Here is a 23,240-nt window from a genome sequence, read left to right on the forward strand (position 1 = left end):
ATTAAGATTTCTTTGAATTTTAAAGAGAAATACAAATACAGCCAGACTTTCTAACACATGCTGCTGAGATCGTTTTACTTACAATAGCACTTCCCTCCATTCCACCTCCTACCAAAGCACATCTTAATGTTATATTTTTCTTCTTCCCCTCCAAATGAGAAAGGAACAGAAAATGTACTTTTGAAAAGGAAAGAAGAAAAAGAAATCCATAAATCCAAAGACAACATAAAACAATCCAACCAGAATTTCCTATGGTACTTTTTTTCAGTTCTGCCACATATTTTGCATGTAAACTTTATCCTAAATGCACAACCTGATTGTTTCTGAAATTTCAATGATGATTCTATTCTATATAAAATAAGACATTATCAAAAAAAATTTCACTGGACACTTGTAAAAACAATAAGTCGTGTTTCTACTGCAGTAGAAAAAAAAGGAGCCTCCATATGTCTGAATTTTACTCCACTGAAACAAAAGGTAGGAGGTTTTTCAAGCACCAGGGTAAACTACTGGAAAGCTGCTGGAGAAACTTAAATGGAAAGTTTGTCAATGACATTAGGACATTTTTATTTGCTATTTGACTAATAGACACTGATCAAAGTTTGCCTTCATTTCTTCACAGAGACTGGGAATTAGGAGCACTGTATTTCTTGATAATGACATTTCAAATGAAAGGCACCATGTTCTTGAGAAAGGCACTCCTGGGTTGTAAAACTGACAAGCAGCTGAGAGAAGATTTACAGCACAAAGAACATAATTAATTTGCAGTAGCAAGTTTTTTGAAGTAAGTAATCTAAGTAAAGGGGAATTAGGGACCTATCTTCAGCCTAACAAGCCTGTTTAATGTTTAGAAAGCTAAGGAGAACATAAAGGCCCTCTTTGGTCAATACCTTAGGATACAGATAAGTTAACCCAAGGAAAATCCTGTTATTGATACCAACAGATGAATCAGACATTGGACTCCCTAGCCATGGAGCCATGGGTGAAGAGATGAAATAGTACCTCATCCAAACTGTACACCTACTTGCCACTTTATGTTGATGATAATTTAAAAAATGAACCTGAGATAGTGTAATCAATGGAAAAATACTTAAAACTCCTCATGTATTTGAATGTCATAGCTCTTTAATTGGTATGTATGTGTCAAAATATAAAACAAATTGCAACACCCAGGGATTCACATCAGTTAAACCCCATTTTTTACAAGTTATTTATAACATTTTTCTGCTATGTTTTGAACCATTCTTTGAACGAGCCTTTACTTTGCATCTAAAAAAAAATAAAAATCCTAGATAAGGCAGGAGGATGGGAAGGGAAGAGAAGGGGCATGGAGTTAAAAATGATGGTGAAATGTGATGGACATTATTATCCAAAGTACAGGTATAAAGACACAAATTGGTGTGAATATACTTTGTAGACAATCAGAGATATAAAAAATGTGCTGTATATGTGTAGTAAGAATTGTAATGCATTCCACCGTCATATATAAATAAAAAATAATAATTAAAAAATTAAATAAAAGCATTCAGACATGTATAATATTCTCATTATAAAAGCAAACTGAAAAGTATATTGTACACTACTATGTACCTAATAAATGCTCTGTGAGTAGTTTATACATTAAAATGACATTTATTCATGAACTTCTGTGTTTAGTGGCAAAACTCATTCTATCTCTTATAGGAATTAAGTTTAATGTTTGCCTGAAGTTCAACTCATTAAGAAAAAAAAGGTAAATTTCCTTAATCTTAGAATCATTTTATTTCTAAGTGTCATAAAAATTTATCACAATTCTTCATTGTGGTTAGTAATAACCTCCATATGTTGGCTCAATGAACTCAATTTCAAAGAATTGTATTACAATCTTGGAGAAAACACAAGTTATGTGAGTGGTTCTTCAGAATGAACCTGTTGCATGACAGATATTCTCATTGCTATGAATATGGTATTCATCCATTGTAGACATCTCTGAGTAATTTATGAGCTTGCTCATTTTACATATCTCCTAATAAATAGTATCTGTTTAGCATTTTGAAAGAAATTATGATTAACTTCTTGACTAGCAAAGACAATTATAGCTCAGTGGAAATAATTGTTAATCACATAATCATATGTAAAAAGTAGTATTTCTTTCTCTGTACATACATACATGTGCATATATATCTCTATATAATTAGCCATATATAACTATTTATATATAATTATTTATATATAGTCATACATAGAGCCATATATATATATATGTATACTAGTATATATGTATAACATAATATACAGTATAGTAACACTGCTATATAAATAGATTAAAGTTAATTTTTCTTGCACTCTGATATTTTCTCTATCATTAACTTTCCATTTAAATGGTGCCTGCTTGCAGATATTATGAGAAACACAAGATATATAAAGTTAAGTACTTAATTACTAAAAAATGAAAAGTTCCAGTTCAGTTTTATTTTTATTAGACTTCTTTCATCCCTTTATTCTTTCTTTCTTTTCTATTTTCTTTAGTCTTTTGTTTGTTTGTTTCTCTTTTTTTCTTCTTGTTTTTTTTTTAATCTGGATTGTTCCAATTCTTTTCATTTTCAACACAAACACAGGTTCAAAGGAATACTAGCTTCAATTCAAAATAGTATAAGACAAAGAATACAGCCATATCATTTACAACAGAGCTTTCACTATGAAATTTATGATTTATCACTTCGTTTTGTAGTTTCTTCCATGACATGCAATGTTTTTGTTTTGTTTTATATGAGACTTAAACATATTATCTCCACAGCCAATTTATACTATCTTATTTGTTTAAAGATAAGTGTTTAGTTTTCTTATGTATTATTTAACACTAGACATTTTATGAAAATAAATAAATATTGAAAATATCTGATAGTTATTGAGACAAATACTTTTCATGCATCACCTACATTAAATACATACACAATTAAGAATAGAAACTTAGAAATGTTATAAGACTTGCACTAAGTCACTCAACCAGTAGAAGGCCAAAAATATGAATAGAACCAAATTCTGACGGACATGAATCTGATACTTTAATTATCCAATTTAAAAAAAAAGAAATTTCTAAAACAAAAATCACATTATAGGTTGCTCATATAATTTTTCATACTATATGATTGCATATATTCATTGTATTTTCCTTTCAAAGTAAGGCCTGAATACATGATTAAGACTAAATGACATTTATCATGTTACTTTTGCTGTTAGAGCCTATAACCTGGAAATGAGGGAACAGTGAATATGTTGGTTTCAGGTACCACATTCAGGCTTGTTTATAAGATACATTACTGAAGCTCACTTATTTAAGGGAGATAAATACAGGATAACCAGTCTATGTACCATGGAATCAGGAAACTAGAAATTCAGCCCATGATGTTGGTGTAAAACTGGGGGACCAGCAAGGCAAAGATGAGATAAATAAGCACAAGACAAGACAGAAATAAAAAATTAAACAGAAGGAAAACTCACAAGAATGATTTTCAAATAAGTTCAGAACAGAGGTAAGTATTAGAAGGGTCAAATATATTTATTTTAATTTCTCATCTAAATAAATTCATCCTTTACATCTATTTTGATATGTATCTACAACCATGACACGCAGTCTTCAACATAACTCTGTATGTATGCACAGCATACATACAATATGTACTTATCAATACAATCCTTAAGGAGTACTCATGGAATGTAAAGATCTCTGATCTGGATACACAAACAATAATCTATGATTTTGTTTAATTAAAATGTTATTCATAACTTTAGAAGTAAATGAATATGATTTTTTTGTTTTGCATACAACTTCTGATAAAATACAAAAAAACATTTTACAAAAACTTTTTTTGTGTGCAACATCCTATCAAACCACACATTTTTCCTCTATTCTATCACTTAACAAACTCCTCACATTTCTCCACATTGGTTAAATAAAGTTGATAATTTATTTATATACATTTAAATTCAATAAAACATTGATTACCTTTTTTAGAGGACATTTGTTCTCCTAGTGTCTTTAAAAGTATCCAGAGAAGCAATTAACTGGCTAAGGTGACTTTAAAACACAATTTAGAAATAAAAGCACTGAAAAGATTAAAAAAATGTACTAAATATCCAAAAAATAATTACTACAGATAAATGTAGACATATGTAAAGTAATTCAAATAATCTTTTTATTTTCAATATTTATTAGTGATTTTGCTTTGATAATACTGAATATTCAGAAATTAGTTTAATGGCACTGATGTTAAAAGCAGTATCAGCATAAACTCTTCTCAGAACTGAAGAAAAATCTTAGACAAAATTGTAGAAATAAAATGGGGGTATTAATAGCAATGGTAGTTAAGATCCTTGAATACTAGGCCCACACCTAATAATACATTAAAAGGAGAAAGTCATATGTGAAAGATAATTTTACATGATAAAGAATATGAGTTCAAAGGCTTTTTTACAAAAAGACTTGCATATAAACATATGGGAATATTTTCAAAGTATTTTTGAAATTCAATATGCTGTTGCTTTAATGAAGATTTTGAAAATTTTGACAGGCATTCAGTATATTAAGTTCCCTTCATTATAAGACTGATTTGGCATCATTATTTTCTAATAAATGTTGATTCTTATTCACTTCCTTGCATTAAATAACCTAATAAAATTTCAGTTGCACACTATAATGAATTATAATTTAAGAAACATGTCATGTTTCTAGGCTCAAAAAAATACTCTCACTGACTTTTTTATATGATTAATGAAATTTAATTCATAATACCATGTTCCAATATATTTATCATCAAGACAGAAGTTTAGTGTAGTCCAAAACTATGTAAATAAAACTGCAAATAAAAATTGATTTTGATAATATTAGAGCTAAATATATTAGTAATAATTTAAAATAGTTAAAACTATTTAATATACAAATACTATAGGATACTACTTCTAGGATATATCTTAAATAGTCAGACTAATAGAAGCAGACACTAGAAAGGTTGTCACCAGGGACTGGGGGAGCTATTTTAAGGATACAAAGATTGAGTTATACAAGATTAATAAGTCCTAGAGATTCACTCTACAGTGTAGTAATGATAGATAACAATATGTATTATATAATTAAAAATTTAGTAAGGGGTTTGGTCTTACCTTGTGTCCTTACCAATAATAATAATAATAATTAATAAGAAGGTAGAGATGATGAATAGGTTTATGGAGCAGACTCTGCTGATGGTCTTGTCCATATATTCTTATCTTCAATATCATCAAATTCTGTATATTTAGTATATGTATAATTATGATTGTCAATAATACTTTAATGAAGGGGTTTTAAGTATATATTTCAGCAAATAGAAGAAAAAACTGGCATAGAAATGTTCAATGTGAACTAATAATTAAGGATAAAATAGGGTTTGTTTTTCAAATAGCTATATTAACATAGCTAATTATAATTTTAATAGTGTTTAATTAATTCTACAATTAATTATGATGCAATGTTATTCTGTTTTAAATAACATTGAAATAGTGACTGCAAAATGCTCCATTAAGCCTGACTTATAAAACTCAGTAAATGCAAAATAACCAAAGAATAAGAATAGATAAATGTCATATTTCATTATTTTATTCAGAAAAGACCACTTAGAGAAAATTCATAATACTTCACTATAATAAAAATAAAAAAATTAAAATAGTTACTTATAACATATTTGTTTTAAAGTATGCTATTAATCATGAACATCCACAGATCTTATGTAATTTGTATAGAATTCATTCAGAAAATAATTCACTAATAACATCTTACTTATAAGATTGATTTTTTTAAAAAAAGAAAAATGTTAAATGTAGTTATAATATTTGTTGAGTAACAAAGAAGAAAGAGATTAGGGAAGAATAATGTTGATGTGTGTTATGCAGAAGAACAGGAGGGGCAATGGAGGTGAAAGGAAGTCTTTAAGAAGTGATATCTAAGCAGAGACTTAAAGGATGAATGGATTAATTTGCAGAAGGAATAAGAACACATCTTGTTTTCAGAAGAAAGGATCTGGAAACCAGAAGAAGAATGAGCATATCTGGAGAGCAAGAGAAGTTCCATTTGCTATTCCATAAAGATCACTCTTCAAATGATCACTGTTTTCTATGTCAGGATTAAGGGACAATGAAGTTTTGTGAAGTACTCTACAGTTATTTACAAGTTAAATGGATAAATGTCTTATAAATTTCCATGCATGTAAAAACATTAAAATAATCATTTAATAAGTAAATGTTTAGTACATATTTTCTTATGTTATAGAATGAACTGTAGACAAATGTTGACAAAAGAGTAAAGTTCAGTCAGATAATTGTATGCTGAATCCCAGGTAATGCAACTTATAATTTTAGATGGAATGATAGTGAACTTTTTACCTTTGTTTAAGATATTTAGTTGTTGTATTTCTCATTATTTTATTAATATTGGCTTTTGAAATTCAATAGCCTAATTATTACCCATTGTTCCATTATGCCATATTTAAGATGTAAAAAGTTTTCAAAACTTCCTCATGTTTCAATCAAGTTACTGTGGACAGTCAAATGGTCACCAACTTAACTCTCTTGTAACCAACACGCTTCACAGTTTGTGCTGCCGCCTGTTGTCATGGAGGAAAAAATAATGCCTTCCCTTATAAGAGCATATTAAATACTAAAGATAAATTTCATTTTCATCTTTTTCCACTACAGGATTTCCATTTTTTTATTTTTTTTATGTAATTTTATATATGAAAGCAAAATGTATTATAATTCTTATTACATTTTGAGTGACTTTTTTCTCTATTCATTTCTCATAATCCATTCCACTTTGTTTTCCTTTTTGACATATTGTTTTAGTCTAGTCTATTTCACCTCTTTCACTATCATTTTCTACTAATTTTTTTTCTGTTTTCCTGTTCTCTCTGTTTCTTCCTAATATATACTTACTATGAAAATAAAAAAATCAAGTGTCTAATACCCACACAATTAATCACGTGAAGTCTGCTCTTCAAAATAATGGAACCAATGTCATTTTCCCCATGAGCATTTCTCATTTTCTTTAGAAATCATAAAAAAAAAATATTTGAAATCAATTTGCCTCAGTCATTGCCATTACAATTTTTCTCAGCTTTCAAAATTTTTACTTGTAACAACAAACAAATCAGCCCAAATCCAAACACAGATTTAGCTTGCAGTCATCAAGTTAGAAATTTCTCTACAGGGAACAGATATGACATCTGTAGAACTTCTAAGAAATGAAGAATTGATGCTAAGTATGTCAGTGTGGTTTGAAGCAAACAAATAAAAATTAGTACAGGTGGCTTTCTAATGTTCCAAAATAATTCTAAAGAAAATATATCTTTTACTCACATGATATCTGAGGGCAATAGATAAGACTTTTCCCAGTCAAGGACAGTCATCTCAGGAAGGAACAATGCCTTCCTGGATGTACAGGCCTCACACAATAGACTGCTGCAGGCCATCTCTGTTTCCCTTATGCCGAGGCTACTCCTGGAGTTAGTTCTCTAACCCTCTCAGGCCCCTCATTTCTATATGGATGAAAAAGGAATCAGCTATTCTGAGAAGAGAATGGAAGTTGTCCAGTCATTATCTATTTCTCTCTTTCCTGTTTAAGGGATTCTTGACAATAAAAGCCTCGGTCTATCTTACAGACACAGGTCCCTATAAGGGCTGTCACAAATTTGCCCACACGTTCCAGTGAGAGGACATAATAAATTTCTTCCTGATGCAGGCTTAAGAAGCCCTTTACACTAAAGTGACAGTATTCCAATCTAGACATTTTCAGAATTATAAACAATCATTTTTTAAAAATATTTATTTAGTTGTAAATGAACACACAGTATCTTTATTTATTTTTATGTGGTGCTGAGGATTGAACCCAGTGCCTCACACATGCGAGGCAAGCACTTGACCACTGGGCTATAGCCTCAGCCCCATAAACAACCATTTTGAACATCATCTGCTAAACATTTGTGCTCTAAATCTCTCTCCACTATTCTGTCTTTTGCTAAGGAAAAAAAACAGGAATACTTTTGTTGAATAGAATAATACCCAAATCCAATTATTTAGGCTGAGAATATTAAGAGAATAACTAAGGAATGGGATGTGTGCACCTTCATAATCTTTTCTCATGGAAAGGCAGTGTGGTAGCACGCTACTGTGATGGAAGCTGGTGTATCAGAGCAGTATTTGTTGGTGTGTAGCTGAAACCTAAGCCTTAGGTCAAAAATATTCCAATATTAAAAGACTATACTTTATGGAAATGTATTTCCATAAGTTCAAAGGCCCAGGCCTAAGTATAGGAACTGAGATGCTCATGCCTAAAGGGACATGAGCAAAAAATGTGCTGTATTTATAGTCTATTTAGACCTAATGGGGCAGAGAACTTACTTTTCTGCTTTATCTGTCTTTATTTTTCAAATCTGTATTTAAAACTTCGGGTCCTTTGTCCACAACAGAGCAAATGTCTCTGGTATTTTGACTCAAAGTTGTTTGTTCCAGGCTTTGAGAGGCAGAGCTGGTAGCCTCCCTTAGTTTCCACTGTGTTTACAAAAACTTTAAAAAGTCTGTTTGAAAGACACAAGGAAACAGATTTTCTAGGAGTCTAAAGAGGTTGATAACGTGTAGGTATCAAGTAGGTTGATAATATAAGTCATGAAGAGGCAGGGACAAAATTCTAAGAAATTAACTGAACTAAAAGCTTTATGCTTTTCTGTGTTAATGAGTTATATTTTAGAGTGGATGTTTCTTGGATACACAAAGGAAAAGTATCTTAAAGGCCATTGAAGATTTATGAGAAAGGAAAAAATAAAGTATATTCTATTTGAAAGAAGAAAACAAATGGAAATTGAATTAGAAACTACTGAATTAAGAACTAATTGTTGTCTAAGATAATCAAAGGGAAGAAAAGGTTCATAGTTTTAGACAGCTGACAGAAAAGGCTTCATAGTTAATCTATCAAGGACTAGGATTCAGGAAATTATGAAGATGTGGTCTCTTAAAGAAAATAATGGGAGAACTAGAGAAAGATTAACAGGGATTCAAGTAAAATATTTAAATAAGTATAGCCAATGCAAAGTAATTTAAGGAGAAAAGACTAAGAAAATCTGTATAATTACTCAGTAATTCCTTAATAAGCCTCATGGTAGCAGCTTAATTGGTGGTGAAATTCAGAAAAATTTCTACTGTATCCTGAATATCCACAGCCAAATAAAGTATGGAATTAAGACTTTAAGAGATGCCTGACCAAAGATAAGGCATAAATACACAGAGATAAAAACAACACAATAGATTATTTGATGTTGGGTAAATGGCTTAAAAATTCTGAATAGAATTGTTGATCTTATGGAAGTAAAAGTGTATTTGCTCATTATAAGTATATTTTCTATGGAAGCTTTACTTATTTATTTGGAAGCTCTACTTTTATTTATTTAAGAAGCTTTACTCTTATTTATTTAAAAATGTAACATTGCTAGAAATTTATTATTTAGTATTTAAATATTTATTAATACCTAATGAGTTATATAATATATACATATATATGTATATGTATATACATATATATATATATATATATATATAGAGAGAGAGAGAGAGAGAGAGAGAGAGGAGAGACTAACATCCTCTATCTACCTGTATGTAATCCACTTATTTTAATATTTTATGTGATTTTTTCAGCATCCTAGTTTGAATATGTTTCTATATTAAAGTAAGCATTTCTGAACTTTGCCCTGATAAGAAATAAGGTCAATTTCTCTGGTTTCTGGCTCCAGGTGTACTTTATAATATTCTGTCAATTTCTTAACAACACTTAAATGCCGGCAAAGGATGATGACAACATTTCTCTGAATATAAAACAAAACTAGACAGAAATTATATAGCTGAATTTATTGTCAATTTAAGCAAAAGGGAATTTTGCAAATCATGCATATTTTCCAAGTAGACAACTAATCTTACAGGAGTTTAAGAGAGGATAAAATAAAGGTAACTGCAAATGTTAGAGAGAAAAGAGTGGCATGGTGCCAGCTGTGGAGCTCTAATTCAGTGGATGTCACTGCTGGATCATTGCAATGAGTCCATTCCTGACTGACCCACTTCAGAAATGAAGTCTTTCTGTTTGGCTTACAGATCATGGTCACAGAACATCTTGTTATTTTCAAATTTTTTACGCATGTTTAAAACTATTTTTTTCTCTGCTTTTTCCTGTGTATAAAAGTAAAAAAGTTTGGCCTAGGATAAGGGTAATTGGTGTAACTATATTTTTTATTTAAATTTTTGTTGTTTTAAAGTAACATATTTATTATAAATTTATTTCTTTTTTTGCATTTTCATCACTTGGTACTAGGAATGCAGGGTCATGCACAGAATAATTGTTATTCAGGAGATAATAACAAGAGTAGAACTGAATCTTTTATTGAATTCTAAACTCATCTGCTTCTAAGTTATGGTAGTTGAAAACCAGCAAATGATGGACTTACGGACAAATAAATATTTGCACATAAAAGATAACATCCATGCACTTGAGCTTCCAGTTCCAGTAACCATTGTTGAAATGACTTTCTAGTTTTTGTGGCCGTATATTTCTCTTTCTTTTTTTCTACTAAGTGTATGTCTTAAGAATCTCTTCTTTATCTTAGTGTATCACTCTGCTTTTCACTAAGCCAATAATAATTGTAAATACAATTTACGCACAATAAATACAATTAAATCAGACACTGCAAAGAGTAGACAGAAGAAGGTTTCTTTCAAGTCAAACATTAATGGTTACCATTTTGGAGGAGCACATGAAGGATAGCTAATACATTGGATGAGAAAGGATGATGGATGAGAAAGGGCTATGACCAATAAAATGTGTAGAAGCAATGTTGTATCACGATCAGTTAGGACAAAGATGAGCTTTAGAAGCAAGGTAAATGAATTTTGGTAACAATTTAGTGATTGGCATGTATATACACAATGGAATATATACACAATGGAATATTATTCAACCTTAAAGATGAATGAAACTGTGGTATTTTCAGGTAAATGGATATAGCTGGAGAATATCATGCTAAGCAAAATAAGTCAATCCTCCAAAATCAAAAGCTGAATGTTTTCTCTGATAAGCGGATGCTGATCCATAATGGTGGGGGGGGGTGCAGGGAAGAATGGAAGAACTTTGGATTGGGCAGAGAGTAGTGAGGGGAGGGTATGTGGTGTGGGAGTGGGAAGGCTAGTGGATGAGACTGACATTACTACCCTATGTACATGTATGTCTGCAAGACCGGTATTATTCTGCATCGTGTACAGCCAGAGGAATGAGAAATTGTGCCCCATTTGTGTATAAAGTGTCAAAGTGCGTTTTGCTTTTATGGAAAACTAACTAGAACAAATAAAGGAAGGAAAAAAGAAAGAGAGAAAAAGAAAGAAGAAGAAAATAAATAAAAGCAACAATATAAGATATAAGATATGACAAAACATAAAACAAATTATATTAGCAAGGGTCATAATCATCCAGGTCCACTTGACCTCTGAGACACATTTCCACTCCCCCGCCCTTTTTTTTTGAAACAGAGCCTCATTAAGTTGCTTAGGGCCTTGCTAAATTGCTGAGATTGGCTCTGAAAATTCAATGCTTCTGCCTTGGCTCTCATGTAGCTGGAATTACAGGCATGTGCAATGTGATTGGCTATAATTGACTCCTTTTGAGCTTAAAGTACTTGTTTATTTAAATAAAAAATTAGCCATATTTTTCTTTTGATTTTTTATTCTGAAAATTTTAAAATAAGAGTTTTCTTGCTCTCCTGCTCCAAGGTTAAGATGATATTTACTTACATTTTTTTCCTTTGATTTAAAAGCCTTATTTTTCACATTTTTAAAAATCTTGATCCAAAATAAGACAACTGACAAGTTAGTGGACGTTGTTAGTAGAAGAAAGGAACAGAGAGAGAGAGAGAGAAAGAGTAGAGGAGAGCAAATGAAAGAAATGGGGATTCAAATAAAACAAATTATATTCCATGTATTTATGAATAGATCAAAATGAATCCTAATATATCACTAAGGCACTAGTAAAATTACTTTTAAAAAAATACTTAATATTTAGTATAGACTGGAGTTTCCTGAAAATAAGTAAGAAAAATAAAACAACCCTATAAAAAATGACCAAGATGTACAAGGAAGCAAGAAATAGAGGGAGAAATCATAAAATCTCTCAAATATTAAAAATTAGACAATGAAAAATTGAGGCAGTAATGCAATAATTTTCCCTCTATTAGATTGGCCAAAAAAATGTTAGCAGTATCTTTACTTCATATTGGAGCATAGAAATAAAGTTTTCAGCTCTCAGATATCATAAAGAAAGTTGTACCTATTACCAGACTCAAAGATAGGGCAACCTGTGTAGCAACAGAAACCTTAAAGGTTGTAAGAAAAACTACATTGGGTACTTTTTCTGTGAACCTTGTTTAATTCTCCAATGCTTACATAGAATGTTTCCTATTTGCTGAAAACTGTACCTATGATATTCACAAGATTATATGCTAATGAGTAGGGTAGCCCAGAGTAAAAGGATAAATTCTTGGAAATGTATAGCAAACCAAGATAGAATCATGTAGAAATAGAATGTCTGAACAGACCTATTATTTATGAGAAGGTTCAATCAGTAATAATATTTTTTTTAAAAAAATCTCCTACCAAAAAAAGCTTACCACCTGTATCTTTGGTGAGGAATTCTACAAAATATTTACTTGAAGAAGAAACAAAGCCAATTATTCTCAAATTCTTCCAAAAACTAAAAGGGAAAAACACTTTTAAAGTTATTTTATGAAGTCAATGTAATTCATACAGTAAAATTAGATAATGATGCTACAAGAAAAGAAAATTAAGGCAAATAATTCTGAGGAATATAGATCCAAATCCTCAAAAAACTGAGTTAACAAACTGAATTTCATTGCATACAAAAGGATAATACACCATGATCAAATGGAATTTATTCCAGGAATGAAAAAGTTCTTTAATATATACAGATCATAAATGTGATTATCATAATAACAAATGAAGGAATACATGATCATTTCAATAACTACAGAAAATTCATTTGACAAAATTCAATATTTTTGTATCTTTGCATTTTTTTTTTGCATTATAATGCAATATAGGTGTAGAAGGAATGTTCATTAACATAATAAGGACCATTCCAGAGATGACTTCATACTAAATGGTGCAAAACTGAAATAATCTCTTCTAAAATTGGAACAAATTAAGGATTCCCACTCTTAATATTTATGTTTGCCAGGCTTAGTCAAAGATATTAAGAAAGGAAGGAAAGAGAAAGTCATTCAAATTACAAAGGAAGAAGTAAAATTGCTTCTGCAGATGACATGACTTTTGCTTTCAAAGAGGGTGCTACCAGGGATTGAATCCAGGGCAACTCAACCACTGAGCTACATCTCTGAAACTTTTAAGTTTTTTAAACATTTAATTTTTTTTCTAATTAGTTATACACTATAGCATAATGCAGTTCATTTAATTGTAAACACATAGAGCACAACTTTTTTGTTTCTCTGGGGGCAATATTTGTGCAATCATACATGTATCTAGGGTAAAGATATCCATCTGATTCCATCATCTCTCCTGCCCCACTGCACTCTCTTCACTCTTCTTACCCTTTGTTCAAAGTTTCTCCATTTTCCCCATGCTTCCCCTTCCCCATTATGGATCAGCATCCACTTATCAGAGAGAACATCCAGTCTTTGATTTTTGGGGATTGGCTTACTTTGCTTAGCATTATCTTCTCCAGCTCCATTCATTTACCAGCAAATGCCATAATTATATTCTTTTTTAATGCTGAGTATTATTCCATTATGTATATACACCACAGTTTCTTTATCCATTAATCTATTGAAGAGCATTTAATTGGTTCCACAGTTTAGCTATTGTGAATTTAGCTGCTATAAACATTGATGTAGCTGTGTCACTATAGTATGCTGATTTTAAGTATTTTGGGTATAGACATCCAGAGTGAGATAGCTGGGTCAAATGGTGGTTCCATTCCAAGTTTTCTAAGGATCCTCCATACTGCTTTCCTGACAGGTTGCAGCAATTTTCACAACCAACAATGTATGAGTGCACCTTTTCCCCCACATCCTAGTCAACACTTATAGTTGCTTGTATTCTCAATAATTGCCATTCTGAATGAAGTGAGATAAAATTTTAGAGTAATTTTGATTTTCATTTCTCTAATTGCTAGAGATGTTGAACATTTTTTTCATATATTTGTTGATCAAATGTATATCTTCTTCTGAGAAATGCCTATTCAGTTTCTTAGTCCATTACTTTTAATTTTTTTATTTAAAGACAGGATCTCACTAAGTTGCTTAGGGACTCAGTAAGTTGCTGAGCCTGATTTTGAACTTGTAACCCTCCACTTGTAACTTGATCCACTGGGATTAGAGGTGTGCACCACTATGACAGGTAGAAGACATGATCTTATATAGAGACAATACAAAGAATCCACAGAATCTGTTACAAATAAAAATAAAACTGATAAAGTTGAAGAATACAAAATTCAAAATACAAAAACCAGTAACAATACAATACACTAACAATTATCTGAAAGATAAATTAAGGAAGCAATTCCATTTGTAGTAGTTTAAAAATATACTACTTTGGAATGAATTTAACAAAAGATATAAAAGTCTTTTACATTGAAAACTATAAAGCACTAATAAAATAAATCAGGAAGACACAAATAAGTGGAAGAGATCTTGTTTATAGATTGAAAGAAATAACCATTAATATACCCATACTACAAAAAGAAATCTAGAATGCATTCCCTATAATATTCCAATGATATTATTTACATAAATATATAAAAGCATTGCAAAAACGTATATAGAATCAAAAAAGATGCTAAATAGAGAAACCTATCTTGAGAAAGAATAAAACTAGAGGTATATAATCTCTTTATTTCACACTGTACTACAAAGCTATAATAAACAGTATAATAGTAGCATAAAAACAGACACAATGAGATAGAAGAAGACAGACCTCACAAAACCCCAAGTGTTTTTATCAGATTTTTTACTGCTGTGATGAAGGGTCCCAACTAGAACAACTGTAGTGAAGGAAAAGTTTATTTGGGGGCTCACAGTTTCAGAGGTCTCAGTCTATAGACAGCAGACTCCATTGACAGCAGAACACCAAGTAGTCCAATTTTTAAAACAGAACATGTGATTTTAAAAAACAATGTCAATAAAAATCAATGAGGAAATGATAATCTCTTCAATAAATGGTGCTGGGAATATACCATCCACATTGAAAAAAAAGAAAAAAAAAGGACGAAAGGAGAGAAGGAAAAAAAGGAAGGAAGAAAGAAAAGGAAACAAATTGGACCTCTGTCTTATACTACTTTACTGGGCATTAATTAAATATTATATCTGAAATCATAATGATCCTGAATCAATTATATGGAGTAAGCTTCTAGACATTGGCCCTGACAGTGATTTGCTTTTTTAGATGTGATTCCAAAGTACAAAAGCAAAAATAAACAAGTGGGATTACATCAAATAAAAAGCTTCTACACAAAAGAATCAACACAATTAAAATGAAACCTATGGAATGGGAAAAAATTGTGAACCATATATCTGATAAGAGGTTAATTTATAAAATATATAAGAATTTATGCAAAAAAAATCTCAAATCATACAACTTAAAAATTGGCAGTGCCAGAATAGAGACTTATTCAAAAAAGACATAAGCATAACCAAGAAGGTACTGAAAAGATGCTCAACAACACTAATTATCAGGGGAATGCAATTCAAAACCATAGTGGATTAACCCTTAGCTCTGTTAGGTGGTTATTAGGAAAGAAGAAGAGAAAACAAGTGATAAGAAGATAAGGAGAAAAGAGAACCCTTGTACATGTTTACTGTTAGTGAGAATGTAACTTGGTACAGTGTAGAAAATATTGTGGGGTCAAAAAAATTTAAAATACAACTATGACAGGATCAAGCAACTCACTAGGCAGATATCATAAACCAAAGAGATTTCAGGTCAGAAAACTCGACTGTACCTGAAGGTTAAAACAGTTCTGGAATTATTTTATGCAAAGTGAGGTACAGAGTAAAAAGGAGAAGGACAGAAATTTTGCTTGATAAAGTATGACTAATATAGATAAATGTTAATGTGCTTTCTAGAAAAATTGTGCCATTCTCAAGGATTGGCCCTCTGTTGAGCACCAGAATGCCAGAATAAATGGAGCAAAGGAAAAACAAAAATTAGAGATCTTTAAATATGCATGTACTTTTAAGAATTGATGGACTCTCAATATTTGGAGAGAGGAAGTGCAAGTATTGATTTTTTAAATTCAGAAAAAAAAAATAATAGCCTGGGGATGTGGCTCAAGCAGTAGCGAGCTCGCCTGGCATGCGTGAGGCCCAGGTTCTATCCTTAGCACCACATACAAACAAAGATGTTGTGTCCGCCAAAAACTAAAAAATAAATATTAAAAAATTATATACATAAATTTATAAATGATATTTTATATATAAACTTATACATATATATTTATGGAATGCAATGGGGTGCTTTTATATGTGTTTAAATTGTGGCATAATTAGATCAAGCTGATTAATATATCCATCAACTCACATACCTATTATTTTTTGTGGTGAATATATTTAAAGCCTACATTTTAACAGTCTTGAAATGTACTTTCTAAATTTGAAATCCAAGAACTATTTTTAATTTTATCCTATAAGAGAAGGAATGAGTGATTAAAGGAATCCTCCCAAGGTAATGGACAATCTGGTGTCACAAAATCTTATTATAAGTGATTCCTTCAAAATAATTGAAATTGTTAAATTGTTTATGATTCTCATATCGATTAAATTACCCATGGATTAAAAATAGATCATCGTTTTTCCTTTTTCTCTTTCTAGGTTATCATCTTTCTACAAGACATTAAATCTTTGCTAAGAAAGAGACAATAAGAGAGATGGTGATTTCTTCTTTTTTCTTTTTCTCTTTTAATTCAATGGTTTGTGAAAGTGAGATGGACATAGTGATATTTTTAAGCTAACCATGCCTTCCTTTACTTTCTGGAAGAGTGAATTACATGAAGTTTGATGGGTTTGAAATGACACTGGAAAGGTGGAAGCAGACATATCTTTACTGCATGAAATCATCTCAAGCTCAGCAGCTCAGGAGGGTTGCATGATTCTTCACCATCCTGTGGCACACGTTCCCAAACCAACTACAGACTGGAACATCAAGTGATAATAATAAAAAAAGAAAACTTGGAGAATATTATAAAATTTATTTCTCCACAATGACACTCAAAACAAATGATTGTTTAGAATTGCTAGCACACAATGCTACTAACAATTTTTAAAAATCGATAAACTACCTAGGTTTATTTTGTGCCTGTGTTCAAAAGACAATGTGTCTCTTCAGTGTCACCAGCTAGGATAAGGCTATGCTACTGTTCCTCTTCCCGCCCCCTCTCTCTTCCATACCCATTCTTTCTCTTCCTTCCCTTTCTTATCTTCACAGATTTTCTCTTCTAATCTTCATCCTTCTATTTATGTTTCTTCTAGTCTGTTCAATCCTGTTTGGTCATAATTTCATATTCATTGGACAATATTGTACAAAGGAATAGGGAGGGTTTCCTATATTAAAAGTTATGTACTTATAATTGCCCTTCCTTATTCATGAAGGATACCTTCCAATACCTGCAGTGGGTGCCTAAAACTGTAGATAGTATTGAACATTATCTACTCTATGTTTTCCATATACATATATATACCCATGTTAAAGCTTGTTGTAAATTAGGTACATGAAGAGATGGTGGAATGTGGTAGACATCATTATCCAAAGTACATGTATGAAGACATGAGTTGGTGTCAACAAACTTCATATACAACCAGAGATCTGAAAAATTGTGCTAGCTATGTGTAATAAGAATTTTAATGCACTGCACTGTCATTTATTTTTAAAAAATAATTAAAAATGAATTAAAAAAGATTAATAACCATAAATAATAAAAAATAGAACAATTATAAAAATATACTGTATACTGTCATAAAATTGTCGATATTCCTACTGTTTAGCTTTGGAGCTATTACTGAATCAATTAATGGTTACTTATATACAAGAACTTGGGAGCTGTTACTAAATCAATTAAGGGTTACTTATATACAAGAGTTGGTAAGAAAACTGAGATGGCTGCTAAGTGAATAAATGGCAGGTGACATAAACAGCCTGGATACCAGAGAGAAAAGATTGATTCATGTCAAAGACAAGAAAGAGTAGAATAATGACATTTCTGCACACTAAGAATAGTGGGCAACTTAATGCAAATCATTTATTACTATAATTTTCCATATTATATTTTACAAGCACAGTTGACCATAGGTAAGTGGAAGAGCAGAAGGAAAACCATAGAGAAAAGCAGACTGTGGTGGATAAAATTGATTTGAAACCTGTCAAGGTTTATATCAATATAGAAAGAATAATTTTACTTCTCAAAAATATTCTCTTTAACACTAATTTTATTGAAATAAGCATGTTTATTTCCACTTATATACATTTTTTTCCAATGACAAAAGCCTGAGAAATTACATTTGAAAAAAATTTAGTATGAGAAAATATTTCCGATATTATCATCTAGGAAAGAAAAAAATATCCCAAACTAGAAAAACATAGAAAACAAAATTTGGCCTCTCACCATGATTTCATTTAAACAAAACAGGAAAAAAGGCAAAATACTAAGAAAGGAAGTAATCTAAATTATTTTTAAAAAATCAATAAAGAAGAAAAATTACTAATATTCAATTAAGTTTTCTTTAGAACTTTTACATTTAATTTCTGAAATGTTTCTAATTGCAAGATGATATAGGCTGATGGGTTTAAGCAAAAGATCAGGCCAAAAACTTAAGCAGAATTAATAAAATGTCCATAATATACTGATGAAACAAACTATGTTTTTAATCAAGTAAGTAATAAGTAACCCATGAGTAAATTTTAATGTTTTAACCCTCTATTTAAGATCATTATAATTTCAAAATTGCACCATCTGTTCTACTGGGTTTAGCTACTTAGAAATATTGCAAACAGAGTTATAAAATACCATGATTTTGTCCTTGTTAAGATTTGTCACTCTGAATACAATTTTCTACCACTTTGTACACCAAATTTTGTTCGTTGATAGCCAGATATGATTTAACACTGCTTCTGAATATCGCCTTCTTTTTTCATTCTATTCTTCTTTAAAGCTTTTTTTGTTAATTTATATAGAGTACATTGAATGGCACTTTTAGTAGTCTTAGTATTGTGTTGTAGTTTTACTTGTATATTGAAATATACCTCCCAAATGTGAAAATATTTTTGCTTCTGGGCATAGACTGAGAGAGACCAATAGTATCTCTACAGAGGGATCTAAATGAAAAAAAAAAAAAACTGCAACCCCCCAAAAAAAGAAATAATAGAAGAAAAAATTATATTTAATCTTTCAGCATACTTTAGTATAAAAGAAAATAAGAAAAAGAACAAAATATCCCAACAGAAAGTAATCTAAGTGCTGTGAAAAACACTATCAATAAAGAATAAAACTTTCCAATACTTAGTCATTTTAGCAATTTCATGTTTAATTTCTTATAATTACTCTTGTTTGTTGAAGATTTATACAGCTTTTATTGAATACTTATAAAATATGTGTTGAATAAAAGTGAATTTGTAAATGAACATTTGAATTGATACCTCTGTAATTATTCTGTTTGGTATTTAGCTTGAAAATCTTAGTGGTAGCCAAGTCCGCCAAGATTCTTCAGTCATGTCATTCTTTGTAAGCAGATGACAGCACTGTTGTACATGGCAAGGAAATAAGCAGAGACAGAGAAATATTTACCAAACAAAAATCACAGGACAGAAGAAAAACATATGAAATTATTTCAATTTTAAATATGCTTACTATAGCAATGATGTCAAAGGGAAGAAATACTTGAATTATTGTCTAAATCTCCTTAATCATCTTGAAATGGTAATTTCAGACATTTCAATTCACTCCAATTTAATGTCTCCCTCTGTGTTATTTTTTATGTATTTGCATGTGGAAAATTTGTATGCTTGTGTATTCTTTATATGTGGTTAAAATTATCCAAGCAAAATAAAGTCTATGATGTTTAGAATTTATGATTTAATTTAGATTATCCAGTAGAGAAGGTGAACATCAGAAGATTAAAAAAAATACAACTTAGTCATGGTTGAAAATTATTGATCTTGGTTGAGGTGGTCTTGGGAGTCCTTTTTGCTGATTTCTCTAATTTTATCTTTGATATTTTTTCATTAGAAGATGTTACATTTCAATATGGGGTAATATTATTATTAATAATAATATTTTGGTTTGTTTTACATTTCCTGGTATTTTATCTTATTGCTTTAAATGCCTAGATGAAATTTTGTTATGCTATACTCTGGGTTCAGTTTCATCTTCCCTTACCAGTCCCAGTAAATTGTCATTTAATTCCCCCAATAGTCATGGAGACCTGAAAAATAGTGAAAATCTGCCTAGTTTTCTACATCCTTCAATGAGTTAGGTTTATCCATATGAATTTCTCTGGTACTTTAATGAAGGAAAATGAGGAAAGATGCTAGTAATGAAAGTGAAACTAAAAGACATTCATTTCTAGTCCTGTCTGTCTAAAGCCTTTTTAAAAATAACAATGAAAGAGGAATTAGATCAGAGGAATTTGGGTAAGTACAAAGCCAAAGGAAGAGTAATAGTTAGTGGAGAAATATGAAAAATCCCAGATCTTACTAGAAGAAAATTAATATTGAGAAGGAGAAAAACTGACATTTGACTTTTTAATTCAGGATATAAATATAAAGCATTGCCTTTATTAAATCACATACGCAGTCTCAGATTTTGTAAATCCAAATATGTCATTCCTTTAACTACCTAGTAATCTGTCTTAATTTTTGCTTATACAGTTTAATAATAGAAAATAAACCTTCTGTTATACTTCACTAAAATTAAGAAAAAAAATATTGAACAGTGTAATAGGAAGTGCATTCATAAGGTTAGAAGCCTGCACCATTAGATTATTTAAAAGTATTAATAATGTGAACTTTAATTCTTAATTTACATATTCACATTAAATTTTGTTTTTTAAATTAGAATACCATAGTTATGGACATAAAGTAGAATAAATAAATATAAGAAAAATTGAAAATGTAGGAATAGGCAAAGAAATAAAAGGAGAAGGAAAGAGAAAGAAATGGCATATGTCTACTCATAAGTAACATAATAAAGAACTCATGCTTTTCTCTTTGGATTGAGAACATCCTCCAGATTATTACTATCACACAGTTTTGGAAATGCTAAAAAGTTGTTTATCTTGAATGAAGTGAATGTGATTGTCTTTGTTCAATCAGGTTGCAGGAAAGAACTTCACACATTTGAAGAATGATTTACACATTTTTCATCAAATCAAACAAACACTAAAAAACCTAATATATGGAACAACAAAAATAGAAAATTAAGTGAAACAAAAATATGAAACAAGAAAATTTGAATATAGCACTATAACAGAGTCTGAAATGTTATAAAACAGCAATTTTATAACAAATCTTCACATTTTACTTCATGAAATAAATAAATCACATAATGTAGAATTATAAATAAACAAATCTTATAATGAATAAATAGATCATATAATGTAGAACAAGAATGGAAATAGAAAATAAACTTTCGAGATGACTGTAGTGACCCAAGTTAAAATGATGGTGGCTTGGACCAAAGGAATATTGGTAAGAGAACTTAGAATTAGGAAAAAGCAGAATGCAAATTATAGGGGGATGTGATGATTTAACTTTGAATGGAGTGGGAAGGAGTAGAAATACTGAAAATTTTAAAATGACTCCATGTTTGGGGGCCAAAGCATATGAGTTAATAAAGATAACATGCATTGAATTTGAGAACATCATTAATACAACAGATTTGGAGAGATATAGAATTAGTTTGGTCATGGTAATTTTATCTGAGTCTTTAGATGTTGAGAAATTGGGAATAAAGATACATTGGGGAAGGATATTCTTATGCATGCAGTCTTTTGACCCCTGCTGGGATGAAAATGAATGAGCCTCATTTACAATATCTCCAGTGTGAGAGAGAAAAATGTTGTCATAGCCTGGACTGCACTTATAACCTAGTAGGGGAATATATCTTTCCATTTTTAAGACTCATCCTATCTTCATTCTGCTTAAACATGTCATATGGCATCTGGCCAATACTATTTCTGCACTGGGATTAGGGGATGGGGATGATAATCCTTCCAATGCACACAAGAGACATGTGTGCAAGTCAATTGTCTTGCATAGGTTTCCAGAAAAGATCTGCTAGCCTGAAGGAACTAGAACCCATTATTAGCTGATTTTTCTTTGACTCTTCCATGGAAGAAAAGTTTCTTACACCAAGTGAATGATTGTTTCTTTTTTTGTTTGCTTTTGTTTGCTTCTGCAAACCCAAGATAGAGTAGGAAAAGGATTCACATTTCTACTGGTGACAGAAAATGGAAGTCATTTCATTGACAGAAAGATGGAGTCATTTTGTCTAGTTAGGATTAAAGTTTTTGACTTGGGTGGGGGAATCTAAGAAGTGAGTCTTTAAGAGAAAATGACTGGGTGTTAATAGCACAAAAACAGAGATACATAAAAATGAGAATTACTTAGTAAGAGTTATTTCAGAAGCTGAAGTGGAAGGAGGAAGACAAAGAGGATCTAATTTGCTGAAGAATAAACATATGCATCATTTCATATGTTTTGTGTTCCTGAAAAATATTGGATAATAATATGTACCAATGTAAATAGAGATATCCCTTGATATTTAAAAAATTAAATAAACTTAAATTCTAAAGAGAAGATACAGGAAGATGTTATGCAAATTTTTGCAGTTATACATTTATTTGAATGTAACCTGATGCAAAAGTTATACAATCAGCATATATATAAAATGTATACTAGAAAGTGGCACAAAGAAAGGAGATAGCCTCTCAAGGTTAGAAAAGATTATTACATTTTAAGACAATCTATTCACTATATTTTTATAACCCACATGATTTGTCCTCTCCTAAACATACGGATATTTGGTGGGAAAAATTATGGTTATTTTTTGTTTCCCCCGTCCCAACTCTTTGAATACAAACTTTAGTTAGGTATTTAGAGGCTCTGTATCTCTAATCTTATCAATC

The sequence above is a fragment of the Ictidomys tridecemlineatus genome, chromosome 6 (genome assembly GCF_052094955.1).
Source record: "Ictidomys tridecemlineatus isolate mIctTri1 chromosome 6, mIctTri1.hap1, whole genome shotgun sequence".
NCBI classification, from domain to species: Eukaryota; Metazoa; Chordata; class Mammalia; order Rodentia; family Sciuridae; genus Ictidomys; species Ictidomys tridecemlineatus.